The sequence below is a fragment of the Equus quagga genome, unplaced genomic scaffold, assembly GCF_021613505.1.
Source record: "Equus quagga isolate Etosha38 unplaced genomic scaffold, UCLA_HA_Equagga_1.0 73442_RagTag, whole genome shotgun sequence".
In the NCBI taxonomy this organism is placed as follows: Eukaryota; Metazoa; Chordata; class Mammalia; order Perissodactyla; family Equidae; genus Equus; species Equus quagga.
The window spans coordinates 5,819,469-5,839,270 of NW_025802777.1; positions in this window are offsets into that span (position 1 = coordinate 5,819,469).

Below are 19,802 nucleotides of genomic sequence, written 5' to 3' on the forward strand. Positions count from 1 at the left end.
CATTCCAAATGTTTAGTCTTGAAGGAAAGGAAACTACTCATTTATTTATGCAAGAAACATTTATTGAGCTCCTACTATGTGCCAGGCTCTGTTTTAAGCACCAAGTTTAGGGTCACAGGAGACCTTGTGGTCTTTCTTGCTTCTCCACAGTTCAATCAGAGGGGGAATTACTCTGAGTAAAGTGAGTATCATGGAGCATCTGGGCTTTGACATGAAATAGGAGATCAGACACCCCGGGCAAGTTATTGAACTTTCTGGAAACTCCTCTCCCCTATAAAAGAACAATGATAGTAAAAATGGCATCTTCTCACAGCGTTTTGGGGCAGATTGAACTACACACGGAGAGTACACTCAGTAAACACCCATTTCTTCCTCTCCCCTCTCATCTCAGAGAACACACTCAACAACCCCAGATCATTAGATGGCTGTGCAGAAAGAAGGAAGTGCCTTCCTTGCAACCCCATGCTTGGTTTATACTGTTCCCTACATCTGGAATGTTCCTAAGACTCTGCTTTTCCATCAAAATTCTCTGCTTTCCTTAACGCCCCCACTTCACACCACATCCCAGACAATTAGTCCACCATCTCTGTATTCCCGATCCCATGGACTGAAATGCATCTCCCACAAACTCGTATGTTGAAATCCCAACCTCCAAGGTGATAGTATTAGGAGGTGGGGCCTTTGGGAAGTGATTAGGTCATGAGGATGGAACGTCATGAATGGGGTTAGTGCTTATAAGAAGAGATACCAGAGTTCTCGCTCGCTCTCCCTCCACGATATGAGGACACAGCAAGAAAGCAACCATCTGCAAGCCAGGAAGAGAGCCCTCACCGGGAACTGAATCAGCTGGTGCCTTGATCTAGGACTCCCAGCCTCCAGAACTGAGAGAAATAAATGTCTGTTGTTTAAGGCTCCCAGTCTGTGGAATTTGCTGTAGGAGCCCAAGCCGACTGAGACACCATAACACAGGGATCGCCATAACTGCCCTCATGGCCGTGTGCACCTATCTCCTCTTCAAGGCTGTGAGCCCACTAGAGTGGGGCTGTGTCCTCATTCACCATCACAGGATCTGGTATGTAGCAAGTGTTCAGTGTTTTTCTATTGAATTGCACTGACTCTGCCTGCTGCCCTGAATTGTTTCTTGTAGTTGCCATGACAAATCACCACAAAGTTGCTAGACCAATAACATGAATGTCTTATCTTACAGTTCTGGAGGTCAGAAGTCCAACATGAGTCTCACTGGGCTAATGTCAAGGAGTCATCAGGGCTGCTCTCCTTTATGGAAGCTCTAGAAGAGAACCTGTTCCCTTGCCTTCTCTAGCTTCTAAAGGCCACCTGCATTCCTTGACTTGTGGTTCCTTCTTCCATCTTCCAAATCAGCAATGCTGGGCCAAGTCCTTATGCTACCATCTCTCTGGTCCTCCATCTTCTACTTTTAAGGACCCAGAATAATCTGCCCGCTGACTAAAAACCTCAGTTCCATCTGCAACCTCAATTTCCCTTTGCCATTTAACATACATAGTCACAGCTTCCAGGGATGGGAATGTGAACATCATTGGGGCCATTATTTTGCCCACTACATGCCATACAAAGAGATCTGGAAAAGCCTAGATCCTAATTTGTGATGCATGCAAATCAGCAAAATCCTAAAGCCTTCTTTCTGCTGCCATCCCTTACGACACATATCTCCAATAAGCTGCTGTCTAGTCTTGAATATCTCAGGAAATTATTCTGAAAAACTTTGTACAGGAGATAAATTACCAGTCCTACAATGCTTGATAACCAGCAAGTTATTTCTTGCTGGTCTTTAGTTCAGCAACCACTTAACCTCCACTTCTCTCACTTGAATTATCACTGTGAGTGAAGTATAGGCTTTCCAGAAAGGCTTTGAAATGGGGCTCTGCCACTTTTCTTGCCCTTCCCCCTTCCCAAGACGTCATGGCTTGGTGAGTGGAACCCTGGAGGAGGCCCACACCTCACCTGCATTCCTAGCCCTTGGACCTCTAACTCTTTCTGCTCCCGATGACTCATAGATCATCTGCACTGCTTCCCAGTCATCCCTCCTTGAGGCCTGTCATCTGGAAAAATCTGTGCTATCCCTTATTTATAAGGTAGTGTGGCTCCCTCACTGATGTGGGGAAAAGTGAATTTTCCTGCAAAAAAGTCCAAAGCATTTTCATGAATATAATATTTTACTCCTCACAAAGTCTTTGGGGGATTATAGGCAGAAGGAACAAGAATGGAGGCAAAGTATATAGAAGAATTACTGGCCACATTCAAAGGTAATAATTGAGATGTTTTTGGTAAATGGTTTAAGTGGCTGCCCCGTGGAAAGTACGTATTGCATTTTTGGTTCACTGCTGTCAATCAACCTGACGTGATTTGTCCATCTGTAGATATGTACACAGAAACACACACACACGTTCGTATAACTTCATCCATCCACCACCTTATTCATTCGGGCATGTCCGCATAGCTGCTTACCCTTAAGAGTTCCAGGTCTGTCAGGGCAGAGAGACATGGAAGCCAGCCACTGTCATATGACATGCTGAGTGCTGCCCTTGGACAGGCACTGGGTGGTGAGGACAGGAACCAACCACCTTGGGAGCTCCCTGGAGAGGGGAAGTTTGAGCTGGGTCCGGGGGATTGGGGGGGGGGGGGGGGGGGGGGGGGTGAGGAAAAGCATGGAAGACAATGGAAGCGTCATATGAAAAGACTCAGCATCTTAGAGAACCCTGAGTTCTTTCCAGTATGGAGAAGAGATGGAAGGTTTGGGCAGAGGGACAGCCAAGGTCACATCATCAGTGGCATGGGGGGGGGGGGGGTCTTGCTAAGGAGCTTGGACTTTATCAGTGGGACCACTGAATGATTTAAAAGCAGGACAGGAATATGATCAGATCTGAACTGGAGAGAGTCTGTTCTGAAGTTCTGTGACAAAGGAAGTGGAGGTAGGAAAGACTGGAGCAGTGATCTACACCTGGAGGTGACTGCAGTGACGCAGAGTGAGACTGACAGAGGCACCAAGGTAGTATGCCTGGGCTGATCTCTTGTGTGTGAATGTGTGTTGATGCACACAGATAGCTGGAAAGATGTTCACTAAAATGATAACAGTGGTTATCTCTGGTGGCAGGGTAGCAGGCGAGTTTTTGCTTTCTTCTTTATACTTTTATGGGTTGCTTAAAATTTTCTACATGAAGATGTATTATCTTTATAATCCAGACAAAGAAAGCTTCATGGTTGCTTATTAAAAACTGACGATGACCCTAAGAGAATAAATACACAGAGGGACAATGGCCAGACCATATATAAATAGAGAACTCTGCCCCACAATCTGCAGCAACCTGCCAGGAGACCAGCCCCTTATCTACAGTAAATGACCCAGGAAGCCAGCCTGCATCAGTCAGACATGGAGAAGGCCAGGCTGCTATCCCCAGTAACAATCCAGGAAGCCAAACAATGATATCCATAACAATCGGCTCAAAATGGCCAGGACATGATTAATAACTAACAGCTTTGTTAATTTCTGTCTCTGCATCCAACTTAAGACCAATCAGAGAAAGTTAAAGATGCTCCCCAAACCAATCACACAGGACACCCCACTTCTAGTGAGCCCACCTACAGCTTCCCCAGGCCCACAGCCTCCAATCGGGACCCACCCGGAGCCTCCCCTTTCCTCCACTATGAAGGATCCCCCTCATTTCTCTGCCTGCCTCTGAGTCTCTGCCAAGATGAGGTGATGGTGGCCAACTTCCTTGCTGCAGCCAGCTCAGAATAAATAGCTTTTGCTTTTCGCATTTGGGTGGTCTTCATTTATTTTCACAATCCAGATAGTTCTGGGGCAGTAAGGATAGTAAAGAGGGGCCATGAGGAAAAACTTTCAGGACGAAGATGCCATGGGACTTGGTGTCTACTGGCAGTGGGGTAAAGGAGAGAGAGGCAAAGATGCCTCTAGTTTCTGGCTTTGAATTCTAAGGAGATGCTGGTGCCATCCATGAAGTCATGTGGAGGAAGGAACACAGGGGAGAGGTATGTGTCAGGGTGTGCAGGACACAGAAGGCAAAGATGGTGGAGGGGATAGAGGAGGATTAGAAGAGACACTCTGTGGAGGTGTGGGAAAGACTAGGGGAAACCAACCAGAGATGCAGAGGCACCCCAGGGCTCACCACTCTGAGCCTACAGGTGCAAAGGGAGGAAAAAGAGCTGTGGGAGAGAGGGCCACTATATGGGACTGTGGTGGTAGGAGGAGGAACTCAGTCCATTTCAACTCATCCTGGGGCCTACAGGAAGGCTCCATTCTCCACCTGCCCTCCTGTCTCCTGCCAGTGCCTCCCGTGAGCTAAACCTGCCAAGAAGGCAGAGGACATGAGAGACCTAGTGTGCTCATTTTATTTTAGTCCTTCTCCTGGGATGTAGAGAATCAAGAAGGGTTCAAGGAGGCCCTGCAGGGGGCACATGGATAATACTTATCCCAGACAGAATAGGGCCTTTGATCTCCATCTTGAAAATGTTCATTTTGAGGTTCCCACGAGAAATCCAGGTAGAGATGTCCTGCAAACAGGTGAATATGGCAGTGTAGAAATTGAGAGAAAGATCTGAGTTGGAGAGCTAGATGTGGGATTCATCTAAATATAAGGAGAGTTTCAGCCACAGATGACCTTTCCCCAAGAAAGAGTGAGAGATGAGAAGAGAAGCAGGCTGAGGACAAACTGTGGGGGACCCAACATTGAAGTGGGAAGGTGGGAGAGGAGGTCAGGGAAAGTCACTGAGAAGGAGAATGGGTCAGAGACCTAGAGGCAAGATCCAGAATGTTCATCAGATTTTCAGTCATACTTTTCGGCAGTGGTCTACCAGTAGATTAGGCAAAGATCTAAACCAAAGATATAGACTCATACCAAGCACAGACAACTCTTGAAGGCCATGGTCTTTGGGGCTCTAGGGGAAGGGCAATGGGAGAAGAATTACTGGTGATCACAGGGTTTGCACTTTCTTGCATACACTTTTTAAAGTAGTCCCAGCCAGAGTGCCTGACAAGCCACTCTGGAGTCATTGACTTGGTGGGAAAGAGCAGGGTGACAAGCTGCATGATTGTCAACAAGGGCAATGTCACGGGTACTTTGAAGCTGGGACCTTGACTCATTCCTTCAGCACTGGACTCCCATGCCTGGTAATTACTGTTATTTAAAAAAAGAAATCTCTGAGGAATTTTTAAAGGACAAAAAATTAAAAATAAATAGGACAAACATACATTTACCTAAATCAAAAGGCATACTACCTTCTCCTACCTCACTTTTTCCATTTGCAGGGGTCCATTGTTCCATGAGCTATCCACTCTCCCTTGTTGTGCATAGCACCAACGTAAGATGCTGTCAATGCCTAATTTCTCCAGCCAGGTACAAATTAGGTTATTGTCAGTGTGCAGAAAGCCAGCACACGCCTGAATGAGCTGGCTAAATGGCCACAGCTTCCAAACCAAGATGGAAAATTGTTTACGCACGGATGTCAGCAATCTCCCAACCCTTTTCAATTAGTTGTACTAGTTCCAAACTTTTATTAATTTTGTTCCCAATGACAGGGCCCTCAAGTTAGCTCCTTTTTTTCTGACTTAGGTCAGTGAGTTGGCTACTCCTTGGCATCAATTCCATTTCCAACACACTAGAAGGAGTGGGCACTCGTGAGTACTGGATGTTCTGTAACAACCTGTCCAGTGAAAACATAATGCCAGCCACATGTATTATCTTAAATTTCCTGGTATGCACGTTTACAAGTAAAAAGGAGCAGGTGAAATTAACATAATGATATATTTGATTTAACCCAATACATACAGAGTATTATCATTGTAATATGCAATAAATATGAATACCGTTGATGAGATATTTTACACTATTACTTTTCACATTATATTGTCAAAGTCTCTTGTCAAGTTTGCACTTACAGCTCGTCTCAATTCAGATAAGGCTCATTTCAAGAGCTCAGTAGCCATACACGGCCAAAGGCTGCCCTATTAGCACAGAACTGTGAGATCACAAGAGACCAAGAAGCTTCCTGTCTCCTCCTCTGGTGACCACCACAGAATTCTCTCTAGCAAAAGGTACTCATTTTTTCCAGACAAAATGAGCTTGTCAGCCCATCCAAGGAGGAACTTGCAGGCTAGAGAGGACGTCTTTGTTTTGTATGTATCAGGAAGTTATTAGAAAGGGCTGGTGCTGGAAGGACAGTTAGCTGGTACCCAATCCATCATGCCTTACTGTGTCATCAATAGCATTATCCAAGTCAACGCAGGGTCTGTCAAAATAAACACACAAACAAAACCTCTCCTGGTCCCCCTGAGAATTTATTTGAAGACTATTTCTTGGAGCTCGGGAAAAAGGACATATATAAGAGTATCAGATTCAAGGTCAGGAGCACCAGCATCTCTGAATTTATGATGTAAGCCAGAAGTTTGCACAACTGGATAAAATGTGACTTTTCAAGGACGCGTCATCTGCAAATGTTGCCTTCCACAGGCAAGACAAAGTCGAGAGAAGAGCGCAGATTTCTATCTTTCCTTTAAAAAAGAGAAAATGTAATTACTTCAGTGTATGTACTTGCGTTGAGAATTCAATCAAGTGACTTTAAAGAAATCAAATAAACCTTTGCTGGAGAACTGAAAGGCAAGAATGATTCAGTGGGAGGCTGAGCAAAGCACACAACAGTGCCAATGGGCCCCAGGGGAGGAGCGCAAAAGCAGGAGAAAATGTAATTTCAAAAGGACCACATCCCAAATGCATGAAACCCGAACAGCGTTGCAGCAGACAGAGCACAGGGGCCATTTGTAATCTAGGGGCTATTAATAAGTTGGTCCCCGGAGATACAGAATGCCAAATGGGGCATCACAGTCACCCCCAAGGGCCACCTGTCACCATGCCACTTGTCTGTGTGGTCAGAGAATCAGAAAGAGCTCAGTCTCACTGTGTAAAAAGAGCATGATGCTCTTGGAACATTTGAGCATTGAAAATACAGCATTAGAATGCCCCAGAAACCACTGTCCCGGAACCCATCTTTCCACTCAGGCTTTCCCGAGAGCTGACCAGGTGCCGAGCCCCACGAGAAGCTCCTCACGCAGAAGGTGAGCGTTTTCTCCCTTTCTACCAAAGCCATCTTCCATGAGAAGCACGTCTCAGCCACAGGTCCTTCTGTCTCTGGCCCAGTTCATTCACAATCTGCTTAAAACGTAGACTTGAAAAACCCAGGACAAGAATGGCTTTAAGTCCCCAGACGGGGCCACGGTAGGGCTATTCTGGCTTGATATGCAGTAATTTGCCCCTCTCTGTACAGAAACACTCCAGGGCACATGGCTCAGTGGACAGACAACCAGCCCAGAGCCTTTACTAGTGCTCAGATCCTGACCCCAGAGCCTTCTAGCCTCGCTTTGAGTGGACAGGAAGGAAGCAACAATCCCCTTTGCAGACGTCTTCCCCTTCCAGGACTCAATGCGGTCTTTCCCTTCCAGGACTCAATGTGAGATCAACTGTGCTCAGAGCTGTCTTAAGTTTTTCCAAAATGCAAGGTTATTGCTGGGAAAACTGTTTCCTCCTTTTAGCAAGATGACGCCAAACAAAAAAACTAGCAAAGAACTGCAGAGAGATCGCCCTCTTGACTTTCCTTCTGCTTCACTTTACAAATGCACTTCATTTTGCAAGAGAAACACAATGCCTGAGCTGAGAGAAGAAGGAAAATGCAAATATTTCCAATGCCTGGTGGAAATCCACAAAGTACTGCAGGTGAAAGCCGAGAATCGCCTCAAGGAGCGAATGAATGATAGGCACAAATCCAGCTTATTTCTGGCCATTCTAACGCCACGCAAGACTTCCTCATCTAGCAAACCTACCCAAAAAGAGGCAAAATGAAACAGGTCTCCTCTTGGCATCAGGCCCTGACGTAGGGGGTGCCCTCAAGGAAAGAGCCAGCTGTGCTTTCTAAGGAAACTGCAGTTCCCCCGGTGACGTATCAATGCCAGCCCAGGAAAACAGTGTTGAGGAATAAAAGTTCAAGTCCAGTTCATAAAGGGAAAATATGGTGCACCCAAAGTAATTTGTTGGGAAATTGATCTCAGAAGAAAAGCTCTGTGTCCCCCAGTCAGCTGAGTGTGGCAACTCGCATCTAATTTGTACAAGAGTATTGTTAAGGATGGTACCTCCAGGCGAGTGACCAGGAAATGTTAAAGTCAGTGGAAGCTCATAAGCATTCATCACAGTTATCGGTTATTAATGACTTACCAGATGTTCTAGCCTGGCTTTGGGCGTGATTGTTGGCTCTGTGGACGGCAGAGGTGAATGGTACATGAACAGGGAGCAAGCCTCTCCAGGCTGGTGATGGACGAGTCCACCTGCCTGGTGCCCTCGCCTCTCTCCATCTCCCCGTGGGGGCACATGTCCCAACATGCTCTATCTCCCAGCTGCCCATGTGGTTCTCAGGCTTAGGCAGATGGGTGTTCATGACCTTCCAGAGAGGTCAGACTTCCGGATTTTCACCAGACAAAGCAACTTTTGTTTAAGGTGAAATTTGCATAAGATAAAAACTAATCATCTTAAAGTATACTCCAGTACCATTTAGTGCACAGATGCCATTGGGCAACCACTGCTTCTATCAAGTTCCCAGGCATTCTTATCACCCCGCAAAGAAACCTCATACCCATTAAGTTGTCACCCCCTCTTTCAAAACAACTTTTAAAAGAACGTCTTATCTAATTCCAAAAAGTCTCTCCCCTACTCCCACCCTGAGCTCAGACCAGTTTCCAGCCAGGAAAGAACGTGGAGTTCCCCTGGCAGGGAGTGGTGTTTTATTTATCTTGGACCCCCCAGGGCCCACACAGTGCTTGGCACGTGGTGGGCGCCCAGTTGAAGTTACAGGAACAAAATGGTAGCCACAGGGCGCTAAGCCTGCTCTTCAGGCGTCAGGATGCATATTATAGCCCATGTGGTTTGAGGTGAGCCCTGAAGCTGTGCTTCGCTCCAGACCCCATGTGAGGCTCACCCAAGGCCTAAGCCCCCTGGGAAGCCACCGAGAGCCAGGAGGAGAGGAGGCACCCTCCCTTATGGAGTCCAGACCCCCAAGTGCATCCCAAATGGCGCGTCCCATAGGTGAGCTCCATGACACCATTCCCTCTCCCCTTGGAAACCCAGCCACCGGTGGCCCATGAGACATTGTGATGGGAATAACCTCACAGCGGGGACAGCAGCATTTTTCAGGGAAGGGCACTTGATTGCGCCCTGTTTTTCCTCTAAGAATTCCATCCGGCTCCCACAGTAGCAGGAGATGCTGCTCTAGAGATGGGGCTTTGCCCTCAGCCTCCACCAGCGAGGATGCTTTGGGCCTCATTCAGAGCTAACGTCCCTTTGCCTGCTGCCTCTAGCTGTGGGTTTCCACAGAACAAGTCACTTCAAGGACTTTAAGTTGCTTCAGTCTTTCAGTGCCCCTTCCTCCCGCAGCCCCCACACTTTGCTCTCTGGAGAGAGTGGGGGACTTGCGCTGAGCCCCCAGGGTGGGGCCCAGCCTGGACACCGCACTGGCCTTGGCACCAGCCTCCCTGGTTGCCAAATCATAGTTCACCCAAGACAAGAGCTCCGGGGAGAAGGCTGGAGGGGGATAAACACACAAAACACCCAAAGCCCGGGTGCTGAGGTTTGGGGGCTCCCTGCCGTCCTGAGGGGCAGCACCACACTCGGACCTAGGATGAGTCCTTTCTCTAACCCATGGGAGAAAACGGCCTGGGTGTAAGTACAAAGCACCTCGAGGAGTCTGCAGGTAATTCCCAGCCTTGGGCTGCCCCCACTTCTGGTTACGTGATTCTATTTTAGAATCTTTCCCTCCTCCTACCCTCTGAGTCTAGCAACAGAGTCTAAGCTAACCTCCCATTTGTGTCAGATGCATCTTCCTCTATTTGGATAATATGTCACTCTCGCCTTTGCTCGTCACCGGTTGACTGAGTCACGTATCTCCTTACTAAGCCAGGCGAGGGGAGGAGCGGGGTGCATGGGTACGAGAACAATAGGGGACGCCAAGAGTCTGCACAGGCTGCAGCTTTGGGCTGTGTCAGGGGAACCGAGAGCAAGGCGGGCCAGCCCTGAGCAGATGGTGAGGAAGGCAAAGTGTGGACCTGACAGTCTCCAGTTCCCGTCTTCATTCCAGGAACCACCGAACCAAGTGTATTTCAGATACATGTTGTACGGAACCCAGATGTGCATAGGCTGTCTTGAGCTTACGTGAGCTTGAGGAATTCTGGGGGAAACAGATTTAAGCAATTACATTTTATATATATATATAATTGTGTATATATACAAGTTAATATACCAACTTGTTCTAGAACTCTCCAAGAGGGAGGGTAGGCAAGCTTTTCTAAACCTATTATCCCTTTATTTCCCTTCCCCTCCACCCTCACTCCCCACCACCTCCCAACAAAACAGGATCCCTTCACCCCCACTTCTAGGATGTAGGATTTGATCCAGTGGGGGGCTGAATTACCTGATACCAGCTCACGAGAGCCAATAGTGAAATATTCGGGAATTTTGAGAGCTGGTCAACAATTGACAGTTTGAAATCAGTCCTGTTAGAAGTTTTTACAGAACAGAAATTGGCAAACGCTCAGATCAGGGCTTTTTAAAAATTTTTCCATAGAGCCACTTTAACAGCACACCACTGGACTTAGCCCAATTTATAGAGTCTCCTGGACTTGAGGGGGCCTCAGGGAGTCTGGGGATTCCTCACATCTTGCTCTCTCCTCTAGAGAATCCTTGGACCAGCTCTCCTTTGTAGAGGCTTTTGAGGCCTCAGAGGAAGGGGGGAGCGACACACATGGAGCCACATTCCGTGCAACTCCTCCCCTGTGGGAAGACCTTGAAACCATCCCCCTACTCTCAGCCCTAGTGAGGGGAAACCCACCACACGCTGTTTATAAAGTATCCCTAGCCAGTGAGATAATTTTGAGAAGAAAAATGATATTCCTGGAACCTGGGAAAATAGAAAACCAGAAACCCACATCCAGCCTGAAGATTCCGACATCTGCTCATTAGCACCTCAGAGCCTGGGGTGGGCAACACACACAGACTCGAACAAATTCGGAAAACACTTATAATGCAAGAGGCTGCTGAAAATGAAGCCAGCGAGATCGAAGGCCCTCCCACTCGGCAGAAGCCGGCTTCAATCAAGGGCCGTTCTGAAGAGAACCCAGAATGCAGTACACGTTTATAGAAAACCGAGTTACACAGAAAGGTAAGGTGGAGGTGAGAGCCGGCTGACGCCGACACGTCTGATGCAGGAGGAGAAAGACATCGTCTTCTGTGAAACCTGCAGGAAATACGAGCCTCGTGGAGCACAGCCACATAGTGAGCAGACGGTGAAACAGCACTCTCACATCCACCGAAAACCTTTCGGGAACTTATGGCCAAAATTATACTTCATCTACTTTCCAGAGAAAATAAGACACAATTTACTTACTGGACAGAGACCATTCAAAAATACATCAAGCTTCCTTTTAAAAGAAATATCTTATTTCCTCCTAAAACAAATTGTACAGAGTGAATATTTATCAGAGTGGAAGCGGGTAGGGTAAGTTGTCTGCCAACAGTCCTTGGAGCAAAGACACCGAGGTGCAGAAAAGTTGGGTCATGGCCCAAGAAAAGGGACAAAGTGGTTATCTGAGGATTTGGGTCTTCAGAGCCCAAATCCAGTGCATTTCCCCTCCACAAAACGCGGGCTCTAGAAATGCCCATTTCTGAGGGCTAAGACAATGACTGAAGAGGACAGACTTCTCTCCTTTAGACCCTGAAACACGCACTGCAGTTTTCTCCGGAAAAACACAGATTTAATGACGCACAAAATGTAGGCCTTTTGCATTCCAATTGAGTTTAGCTAGGAATTGAAACCACGTCTCAGTAAAAGTAATTCTGTTTTGTTGATGCAGGAATTAATGCAATCACTGAAATGCATTCCAAGGATGCAAGCCTTGTAGGAAAAGAGGAAGTCAGCGTTAATCTGTTCAAAATGCTAACATTTCAAGTTAAACATGATGCCTATAGATGGTGCTCTAAAGGTGAAGTCAAGGAGGGAAATGGTGCGGGGAAATAGTTTTCTTGTAAAATTAAACAAACCTTGTTAGAGCAGAGAAAACACCCTGAATGCCTGCTCTCCCGGCCCCATCTTTTTTTTGCTGGTAGCAAGCAAAGCGGCCTGACAGGTGTTTCCTTGTGGGAATCACTTATCCCGACCCTCAATTACGTGGTCACTGCTCAGGGTGAATGATCCAGGACCCTTCTCCTTCCGAAACCCAGTCATTGTCGCCCCCAGGAGAGAGATGGCAGAGGAAATGAAATTCAATTTTCCACTCGCTAGAATTCTTAACAGAAAGGGGCTTGTGGGCAGTGGGCTGAAACGTTTGTCTAAAATTGGAACTCTGGCTCATGTGGGGGGTGGCTGGACTGTTCTTTCCTCGGTTGTGGAAACCCACGATGTGGTGTGGTCTGAGCAAGCCCAATGGGTCTCGCCCCAGGAAACGTGTAAGTAAACGTCATGCCCATCGTCCAGGGAGGGACCGGTTACTCTGAAAGAATGTCCCCTCTCCTCACTCTAGAGCTAACCAAACCTTTGTAGAAGATCTGACATCCCACAGTTCTAGAACTCCAGGGAGGGGTTCTTGTGTCTCCGCTCTACTAGGGAACTAAGAAACCTCTTTCTCACCTCCCTCATCCCCTCCTCAGCCCTCCTCAAGACTGGAAAATCAGTTCTATTCTGTGGGCTCTCCAGGGTGGATGACCATGGACCATAGACAGGAAGAAGAAAGGACCAGAATGGCTATCGCTGTTCTGAGCTGGGCACTGCCTTGTTACCCCTTCTGCGCCTTGCGCGGTGCCATCAGCAGAGAGGAAAGGGCTGGTCTGCTCTCTGAGGGCAACGCCTGGGCCTTGCATTGTATCCCTTCCCAACCTCCAGACCTCTTGTTCACCCCGGTACCTGGGCTTCCCTCCAACATTTCCCATTGCTGCGTTCCCACTAGCTCCTTCACTCCCACATTTGGAAAGACCAGGTCTTGTGCTATTGTTCCCAGCCTCTCTGCCACCTCCCTCCTTTGCCTGTAGACAAAACGCCTCTTGGAGCGTCAGCCCATCGTCACCCTCTTCCCCCGCAGCCTGACTTTCATCCTGACCCCTCTTTTCAGAGTGACCAGTGGTCTTCTGGCTGCCAAACCCAAGGGCCTCTCCTCTGCTGAATGCACCACCCTGGCCTCCCTGACCTGGATCCCTGACAGCAGGGCCCTCTCACCTCCTCTAATTCCTCCTTCTTCCTTCCTGTGCCCTCTGCTCCTTCCCAGCACTCTCTGTGGCTGACCCCCTCCATATCTGGGGTCTTGATTCTTCGGTGGTCCCTCTACACTCTCATCCTCCAGGACAGCCCATCCATCCTGCTCAACACCACTAGAGTGTTTTGTGTTTCTATGCTGTTTGGTTCATGGAAAGAGCCCAGACTTGGAGTCAAACACCCCAGACCAAACACACTTCTAGCTGTGTAACCTCAGGCAGCGTGTCCAGCCTTCTCGAATCAACGATGCAATCTACCACACAGGTTTATTAAGGACGGGAATAAACTGAAATATCATGTGAAGCCACAGAGCTCAGTACTGACACACAGTAGGGATTCAAGAAATGTTCATCCACCCTCCAACTGCCAGTCCCCTCCCCAGTTTAAGATTTTATAAAAGACACCAGAATTTCCCACTTAACCAGATTGTAATCTGACACATTGTCCTAGAAGGTCTTCCTTTTTACAGTCCCTTCTCCCCCACCTCCGCCGCCCCCACTCTAGTGCTGACCCTCACCCCAGACACAACCCCTCAAATCCAGTGCTCTTTATTTCCACTTCTTCCACTCCACTGGGGTGACCCACACCACTGGCACACAAGCGAGGCAAGATCCTTGTCGTTGCCACCCTCTCCTTCATATTGTGTGTACACACACACCACACACACACGTGCACATATGCACACACTTCCTCTCCTCTATCTGCAGTGGCAGAGGGAGAGAATATGAGCTCCAGAATCAGGCCAACCTGACCAAGTCCTTTCTCCACCACGTGTTAGATGAGTAAGCTTCTGCAAATGACTCGACCCCACAGACCTCCACTGCCTCATCTGCGAGCTGGGTCAACACTTCCCCTGTGGGCTGTTGTGCTGGCCCAGAACTTGGCACACAGTAGACGGTCAATGAGGGTTGGCTTTCTGCCTTTCACACTTCAAGGATACAACCACTTCCCACCTCCTTCGTAATGCCTTTGACAATCAGTCAAGGCACTGCCAACCTCTGTCTCTGACATGCTAGAACATTCTTGGTCTTTGTCCACAATGTGGAATGCAACTGCAAGTTGATATAGGACCGTATGCAGGTCCTGTGTTACCAAGCAGGCTCTCAGCTTCCAGATGGGTCTACCCATCTGTGTCTTAGATTGCTTCTGAATTTCCCACGGTTTCCAGGACACAATGCTGAGGTTATAAAAATAGTGATTATTATAGCTACAAACTGTGTACCTTCTTCGACCCAGACACTATCATAACTGCTGCCATTTGTTCAAAGCCCGCCATGCACCAGGCGCTATACTTGCATGATTTGTTTCTTTCTCAGAGTCACCCTCCAAGTAAGGTCTTATTACCCTCATTTTACAATGGAGGAAGCTGAGACTCAGAGGCAGAAGTGGCCTGAACAAACGCATACAGATCGGCGGTGGAAGAGCAGAATTCCTATCCAGGTCTGCCTGCCGCCAAAGCCCCACACCTTGTCCCCAGGATACACTGCCCAACACACGTTCTGTCATTGAATTCTCCCATCACCCCAGCAAGGTAGGCATTTCACTGTTTTGCAAACGAAGAAGCTGTGCTCCAGGCCCCCGGGCTAGTGGGCAGCAGAGCAGGGATACCCCAGACCTGGCTGACTGCACACCCATACTGGGGTCATCAAGAGCAGTGAACAGATTCCTGCCCCAGAAGAAAACCACCATGTCCAAGGTCTCTGAGGGAGGAAAAAGCCCAATGCAGCCACTGCTTCAGAGAACAGGGAAGGTGGGTGAGTCTCAACTGGAATTCAAGGTCTCGGAGCGCTCTCTCCTGCCAAGTCAGTTGGCTTCCTTGGGCCTCACTTTCTTCACGTGTAATAAAAAAAGGCGGAGGATGAAATAAATGTGGCCCACGGTTCCTGGACCACTGCTGCTAGCCCGTACCGTGACTTTGAGCAAATTTCAAAATGTGCCCTTTCCTCTGAGCAGGTTCAGGCCTGTGAAAGGGCACGTGGTTTGTCTGGCAGAGCACAGACTAGATTTCAGCCCTCTTGCTCCCCTCCTCTGGGCACTCTTGTGCAGTGGACAACCTACACAACTATATTGAGTGCTCCTGAGAGGTTCTTAATGATTCTGTCAAAATTTCTGGTTCTTGAAATCCTTTGAGAAGAGAAATCAGAGTATTGAATGTCAGTCTCCTTCATCCAGTCCAAAGTGACCTGTCATTTCTCTCCTTTGAGCATTGAAATCGCACATTTTACAAAGTCATATCCGCACGCAGAGCAGGCAACATTGGTCCTCTGACCTTGCAGTGGGTACTAGACGCTCTAAATTTAGGTTCACATTGTGGGACCCCCCCAAGCTAAAATTTCAATAGGAGTCTTTGCCCTTCAGTAGCTGTCACATGTTCTCAGGGGAATGTGGGAGCTGTTTTCCACACGCACCTATGACTTTGAGCTTCCCAGTCTGGCTTTCTGATTACGATGGTCTTCCACAGTCACAACAGCTCAAGGTACAGGACGAATAAAAACCAGTTCACCTTCCATTTCACTTCAGACATAAATGGCAAGCATCCTGCCAGTCTCCCAGGAGGGAAATCTTCAGATAAGGGCTTCTGCAGAAAGATGCACATCAGAGCGAGAGGCCAAAAGGAAGCTATTGATTTGAACTTTAGGCACCACTTGTAACTACAGCTCTGAGCTGTCTCTCAACTGTGTCTCGGCGGTAAAATAGGAGCATATATCGGAAAACACATAAAGAATTGAACGGGGACGTCCCACCCTGTCCTCAGCCTGTAGCATCAGAGCCTGCAATCCATTGCTATTTGTAAACCTTTTCCAGAAGGAAGACAAGAATAGCCTTTAGAAGCTAATCTTCTCCTCTAATTTAGAAAATATATCTGCTCTTCTTTTTTTAACACAATTTACTTTTTTATCGTGGTAAAATATACATAACATAAAATTTACCATTTTCACCATGTTTAAGCCTGTAGTTCTGTAGCATTAAGTATATTCATATTGTTGTGCAACCATCACCACCATCCATCCACGGGACTCTTCATCTTCCCAAACTGAGACTGTACCCGTTAAACCCGAACTCCCCCTTCCTCCATCTCCCAGCCCCTGGTGCTCTCCATTCTACTTTCCGTCTCTGTGAATTTGATTCCTGCGGGTGCCTCATATAAGTGGAGTCATACAGCACTCGCCCTTACGTGTCTGGCTTATTTCACTCAGCATAACGTCCTTAAAGTTCATCCATGTTGCAGCACGTGTCAGAATGTCCCTCCTTTCTAAGGCTGAACACTCTCCCATCGTGTGTATGGACCACATTTTGCTTGTCTGTTCATCGGTCCATAGACACTCGGGGTGTTTCCACCCTTCCGCTGTTGTTAACAGCGCTGCTGTGAACATGGGTGTATAAATATCCATTTACATGTGCTTTTCTTGACCAGATAGGATGGGGGAGGCTTTGCCTGATCTGCAGTTGTGCTGGGTTCCGGATTCGCATTGCTAGATGCAGACCCAATTCAATGAGTCTGCTGAAATACGGTTTTCTTGAAATTCACACTGGAAAATGAGCCAATTTGAAGCTCCTTCACGACACAAAGCCTGAGAGAGCTGTCTCCAACATTCCCTTCCCGTCTTCCTCCCCTCCTCCCCACGTCATACCTACTTCTCTGGAGGAAGGTTTCTCCGGTTTCTGTATTTGCCTATCCCTCCATCAAAATATTGTTCTTGACAGTATTTTGTATTGATTTCCATTTCATCAAACACCTCACTCCAGCAGTGCCCCTTCCTTACAGGGTCAACCTTTCTCCTTCAGCTTCTTCTTAGCATGTAAATGTGTTCAAAACGCCCCCAGTTCACATAAACAGCCATCACACACACACACACACACACACACACACCCATGAGTCCCACCCTGTCAGCTCCCTCCAGCGCCCTCTGTCTTTAAGTACATTGCCTGCATGTCCTCTCCCTGACCCCCTCCCCCAGACCAATCCCTAGTCACCTCACTGCCATCCGGCCTTAGACTCCACTGCTCAGCTGACACCATCCTCGCCAAAGTCAGCAATTGGATTTGTTTTCTGTGACTGCCACAAACTGGGTGGCATAAACCACGGAAATGTAGTCTCTCATAGTTCTGGAGGTCGGAGTCTGAGATCAGTGGGCCGGAAGGGCTGTGCTCTCTCTGAAAGCTCTAGAAGAGAATCTCTCCTTGCTTCTCAGTCCTGGTAGCTCCAGGCTTCCTTGGCTTGTGGCAGCATCTCTCCAGTGCCTGCCTCTGTCATCACGTGGCCTTCTCTGTGTCTCTGTGTCCTTTTCTGTCTCTTATGAGGATGCCCTCATTGGATTTAGGGCCCACCCTAGTCCAGTATGACCTCACCTTGACCCTTCTCGTAATTGCATCTGCAGAGGCCCTCTTTGCAAGTCGGGAAAGGTCTGGGGTGGACACGAATTGCGGGGAGACACTACTCAACCCACACTAGTGAATCCCAGCTGCCAAGCCCAGCGGCCATCGCTCAGTAGCTCTATACAGCATTTGTTTTGGTTACTCAAAACAGAAATAGCTTTATGTTTCCTACTGGTTTTTTAGATGATAGAAGCATATTAAGGGAAAATTTAAATATAGAAAAATCGAAAAAGAAAGCAAAAACACCCACAAATTTGCAACTCAGAGATGGATCAAACTTAGCATTTTAGAGGACATTGTACACGCACACACACACGCATTCACAAACACACACATTATTGCAAGAAGGCGATAGATGCAAAGTAAACTACACGTTTCTTATTCTGCTTTTTCACCTCACACTGTGGCATGGACCACCGTCACGCCGAGAAACACATACCGATTCATTCAATGAAGAGGTGCTGGGGGCCTGCTCTGCGCCGGGCATTTTTCCATCAGTGAGATCCATCAGTGAATGAAACACACATAGAAGGTCAGGGAACTTACCTTCTGACAACAGGGGCCAACGGATCATAAAAAATTAACATAACAAATAACCTCTTTCATGCTGGAAGGTGAAAAGTGCTACAGAAGAATTAAATAGCACGAGAGTGATGTGATAACCCAAATTTATCCAAACCGATAAACACGACATGGGTCCACTTCTATGAGGTACGGAGAGTAGTCAAATTCGTAGATACAGAAAGTAGAACGGTGGGTGCGAGGGCTGGGGAAGGAAGGAAATGGGGAGTTCGTGTTTAATGAGCACAGAGTTTTAGTTTGGGAAAATGGAAAAGCTCTGGAGATGGATAGTGGTGATGGCTGCCCAACAATCTGAACACAGTTAACACCAAGTGTACAGAATTACAACTTAAAAATGGTTAAAAGCGAAAATGTGAGTACTAGGCAGCCATGATTGCAATTTTCCAAAGGGGGTTAAATGTAGGCTTCATTAAGAGCGTGATCTTTGGACAAAGACGTGAAGACCCCAAAATATTGGAAAATCATTTTTAATGACTGCATAGTATTCCATTGATTCTGTATGCAACAACTGGTTGAACCAGTGCTCTGTTGGTAGACATTGAGGCCGTTTCTAATTTTTCCCTATTATAAAAGAGGCTGCAATACATCCTCTGCATACAGTTGATGAATGTTTGTGAAATTATTTCCTTAGAATAAATGTCTAGACTCTGAATTGCTAAGCCAAGGCATCTACTCATTTCTACATTGTGATACCTACCGTCACCCTGCCCTCCAGAAAGACTCTGCCAGTTTACACGTCTGATAATACATATGAGTTCTCAATTCCCCTGCCTCTCCCAACACACACACTCCGCATACTGTTTTTGTTTATTTTTAATTTTGTCAACTTTGGGGTGAGAAACGTTCTTATATTTGCACTGCTTTTACTTTGCTGTGAGTGAACAGTCTTCCCATATTTCCAAATACACGGCTTTTTAGCTAAAAAGAGCTCTGCATATTTCTTCTCTTATGAACTCACTCACTTCCTTTGATCACTTTCTCTATCGGGGGTATTGACTGCTTCTGTAAATCAGGGTTATATATGTTATGTGTTACAAATATTTTTCCTGGTTTTTCTTCTTACTTTTTCTACAAACATTTAAGATTTTTCTGTTGACAAAAATACCAGCCTTTTAAAATAGTTTCTGGATTCCTATCATGGTTAGAAAGGCTTTCTCAACTTTTAGAACTATAAAAATACTCATATCTACTCCTTCTGGAGTTTTTATTATTTTGCATTTAAATCCTTAATCCACTTGGAAGTTATTCTGATACAAGGAATATGGAATAGACTCATCGCTCTTCTTCCAAGGGAGCCTGTGGCTGCCCCACAGCATAGGCCGAGTAACACCCCCTCTGTCTGCCCCTGAGATGCTGGCCCCACATGGCTTCCTGCCCCGGCCTTCTCCTCCTTCCCCGCATGTCTCTCATCCCTTCCTCAGCCCCTCCTCTGGCTCTTCCCCTACTTCTGACTTCTTAATGTAACTGTTTTCCAGGATTCCGTCTTCTATATTCTCTTCTCACTCTGCAGTCTC